A 4,683-nucleotide genomic window follows, 5' to 3' on the forward strand; every position below is an offset into this window, starting at 1 on the left:
CTGCTGCCGCTGCCGCGCCTCGCCCTGCCGTCGCCGTCGCGTCTCGCCGGACCGATGAGGTAGCCGCCGTTTTTTTTAAAGAAAACTGATCAGGTTCTTTTAAAAGAAAACCCTAGTCAGTTTTTTTGGTTCGCCGGATTTTTTTCCTGGTTTTTCTTTTTAGCGGACGTTCGTCCGGACATTCATTTTAACGAACGGCTTTCGTCTGTTAGTTACAGATAAGCAACGCTTGTTCGTTAGCCTGTTCGTTAGTTTCTTTTTATCGGATTATTCCGCGATTATTTCTGATCGCGATTTCTGATCCGATTTTCGTTCTAGTTTATCTTTTCGCTCATTAGTCGGAATTAGGCGATTCAAACGCCTAGATCTTCGTCTCGAGACCCTCTTTCCACTTAACCAACTTGCACAAGTTTTTGCTACATGAAAATTTGACCTAGATCCAGATTAGTAAACAGATCTTGTTTCTTTCGTCATTTGAGTTTCGTTGCAACGTTCGATTTGATTCCTTTTGCAAACCGAAGTTCTTAAGTTGAACTTTCTGGTTAGATACTCTTATTTGAGATTTACCTGTGTTTTCTTTGCTTGACTGCTTATGTATGCTATTGTTTGTTTGCGACAGAATTCCTGGAGTGCGAAGCGTGTTATTTGGAGTCTCTAGGTTACGCGGATCGTCAGCAAGGCAAGTAACACTTTGATCATACCCCTTTATCACCCAGTTTTTATGCATTAGTTCCAATCCTCAAACATTGCATGGTTAGGATGTCATTAACATGTGGGTTGGGAAGTAGTTGATGAGGTAGAACCTATTACCCTATTACATTCAAACCCTTAAGAGTTACTTCTACGCGTTGCTTATATTGCTATGATATGCTCGTAGACGTGGTTTGGGTGAGTGAAATCCATGACAGATGTGAGATTGTTAATTAATGGTTCAACTTAAGGTGGCAACTTAAATACACATCTGGGTGGATTGAGGCACCTAGAGTACCCAGTGTTGCTTGTATTTTTTTGGAAATCCCGGAGTACCCGTGTGATCTTCCTATGGACCGCCACCCAGGTTCAAAGGGAACTGAGATGATTCATGCTAGAAACTTATGTGCGCAGCCACAAGCTATTATCGGCTCTAGCATAGTTGAGTAAGTCACGTGAAGCTCTTGAAGAGGTGGATCAACAGGTAGTGGGATTGAAGGTTTGGTATGGTCTGCCCGGAGTAAAGAGTTAATGTTTCTGAAAGACTGTGTCTCGGTCATCCATTTCTCAAACACCATGTAGTGCGAGAAAATGAACGGAGGCGATCGAGTCTTGTGGGGAAAAGTGCGCAAACCTCTGCAGAGTGTACAAACTAATCATGGTTAGCCGTGTCCCTGGTTATGGACAAATCTTGAGTATCTAGTACTTGGAGTATCTTAACTATCTCATCACTCTAAATTAATATTGTTGGGTTGATAATTACTTTAATTGGGATTGAGTTGGAGGAACCTTCTCAGTGATGTTTCAACTACCATGATAGTTAAATAAAATCCATTCCTTTGTTGTAGGGAAAATTTGGCTTTTCGCAAAACTATAACCCTAGAGCTTTCCACTAGCCAAGTGTGCATGTAGTGATAGCATTATTCTGTTCTTGCTCTACTGTGTTATTTTGCCAGCATATTCCATGTGATGACCCGTTTCGGGCTGCAACGTATTATGTTGCAGACTTTTCAGACGAAGAGTAAGGTTCGTTAGGTCGTTGCCGTGCAGCTCAGCTATGCCGTTGGAGTTGATGGACTCACTTTATCTTCCAAGCCTTCCGCTGTTATCATATTAGATGGCCTTAAGCCATATTTATTGTAATAAGTTCTCTTTGGAGACATTCGATGTAATAAGTGTGTGATTGCTACTCTAGTAAAAATCCTCAAGTACTGGTGTGTCAGCATTACCGATCCAGGGATGACACTGAAGCACAGAGACTTGACGGTTTGAGGTCGGGTCGCTACAAGCAGCACTAAGCATTGTATGGTGGCTAACTTACGAGTACAAGAGTAAGATAAGAAACTACAGAAACAGTCGCAAACTAGTAATGATCAAGAAGTGATCCTGAACTACTTACGTTCAAACATAACCCAACCATGTTCTCTTCTTGAATGCACCCGAAAAGAGACAGTCACGGTTACACACTGATAACCCACAAGTGTAGGGGATCTATCGTAGCCTTTTAGATAAGTAAGAGTGTCGAACCCAATGAGAAGTAGAGGGAAATGATAAGAGGTTTTTAGCAAGGTATTCTCTGCAAGCACTAAAATTATCGGTAATAGATAGTCTTGTGATAAAGTAATTTGTAACGAGTGACAAGTAATGCAAGTAAATAAGGTGCATCAAGATGGCCCAATCCTTTTTGTTGCAAAGGACAAGCCTGGACAAACTCTTACATAAAGGAAAGCACTCCCGAGGACACATGGGAATTATCGTCAAGCTAGTTTTCATCACGCTTGTATGATTCGCGTTCGGTACTTTGATAATTTGATATGTGGGTGGACCGGTGCTTGGGTACTGCCCTTACTTGGACAAGCATCCCACTTATGATTAACCCCTATTGCAAGCATCCGCAACTACAACAGAAGTATTAAGGTAAACCTAACCATAGCATTAAACATATGGATCCAAATCAGCCCCTTACGAAGCAACTCATAAACTAGGGTTTAAGCTTCTGTCACTCTAGCAACCCATCATCTACTTATTACTTCCCAATGCCTCCCTCTAGGCCCAAACAATGGTGAAGTGTCATGTAGTCGACGTTCACATGACACCACTAGAGGGATGATAACATACATCTCATCAAAATATCGAATGAATACCAAATTCACATGACTACTTATAGCAAGACTTCTCCCATGTCCTCAGGAACAAATGTAACTACTCACAAATCATATTCATGTTCATAATCAGAGGGGTATTAATATGTATAATGGATCTGAACATATGATCTTCCACCAAGTAAACCAACTAGCATCAACTACAAGGAGTAATCAACACTACTAGCAACCCACACGTACCAATCTGAGGTTTGGATACAAAGATTGGATACAAGAGATGAACTAGGGTTTGAGACGAGATGGTGCTGGTGAAGATGTTGATGGAGATTGACCCCCTCCCACTGACAGGATCGTTGGTGATGACGATGGTGATGATTTCCCCCTCTCGGGGGGAAGTTTCCCCGGCAGAACAGCTCCATCGGAGCCCTATATTGGTTTCGCCAAGGTTCCGCCTCGTGGCTGCGGAGTTTCGTCCTGTCAGCTTTCTTATGATTTTTTCCTCGATGAAAGACTCCATATAGCCAAAGATGGGCATCAGAGGTCCATCAGGTGGGCCCACGAGGCAGGGGGCGCGCCCCCACCCTTGTGGACGGTGGGTGGCCCCCCTCTCGTACTTCTTTCACCCAATATTTTTTTATATATATTGAAAATAATTCCCGTGGAGTTTCAGGACATTTGGAGATGTGCAGAATAGGTCTCTAATATTTGCTCCTTTTTCCAGCCCAAAATTCCAGCTGCCGGCATTCCCGCTCTTCATGTAAACCTTGTAAAATAAGAGAGAAAAGGCATAAGTATTGTGACATAATGTGTAATAATAGCCCATAATGCAATAAATATTGATATAAAAGCATGATGCAAAATGGACATATCAATTCCCCCAATCATAGACCTTGCTTGTCCTCAAGAGAAAGCCGAAATCGAAAAATATGTCCACATGTTTAGAGATAGAGGTGTCGATAAAATAAAATACGGACATGAGGGCACCATGATCATTCTTAAAACAATATATATATATATATATTGCCATATGATCTCTTATGCTAAAGTAACAATTCATCCACATACTCAAGTATGAATCAGAAACTTCATTGAAAACTAACAATCTATAATCTCAGTCATTGAAGCAATTGCAATTTATCATAACATAGAGAAGAGTCAATATAAGAGCTTCTCAGCAAGTCCACATACTCAACCATCATTTAGTCTTTCACAATTGCTAACACTCATGCGATATTTATGGTTATGAAGTTTTAATCGGACACAGAGAAAGATAGGGGCTTATAGTTTTGCCTCCCAACTTTTTACCTCAAGGGTAATGTCAACGATAATAGTTCATGAAAACCCACATCCAATTAGCCATATATATATATATATAGGATGGGTCTATTATGATAACACCCTTTAAGACCTTATTCTAATAACACCTAAGCCTTATTCTGATAACACCTCGTTACTGTCCCATGCCGCAAACTGAACCACTTAACCCCACTAACAAACCGCAGAAAAGTCATCCCCAACCCACACCGCACGACACCCACTTCCTCCTCCACCGATCCAAACCCCCACCTACCCTCCACCTTCTACCGCGCCGCAGCCGGAGCATCACCCTGCACCCTGGGCCGCTGTAGTGCCGCGTTGTCCCCGGTGCCGCCACCGTAGCACCACCCCAGGCCAGTGCTGCCCTGCCTCGCCCCGCCCCGTTAACCTTCTACGAGCTCCACCTTCTGTGGGCGCCGCCACCGTGCCCCCTACTACCTCCGACCGCCGGCGCTTTCCCCGCCACCACCACCGCATCCACCACAGTCTCCCTCCCCTGCGTCGGATCCAGTAGTGGGCGGCCACCTCCCGCAACGACGGCTCAGTCCAGATCGAGGTGGGGGCGGCCACGACT

This window comes from Triticum dicoccoides, chromosome 5A (genome assembly GCF_002162155.2).
Source record: "Triticum dicoccoides isolate Atlit2015 ecotype Zavitan chromosome 5A, WEW_v2.0, whole genome shotgun sequence".
Lineage (NCBI taxonomy): Eukaryota > Viridiplantae > Streptophyta > Magnoliopsida > Poales > Poaceae > Triticum > Triticum dicoccoides.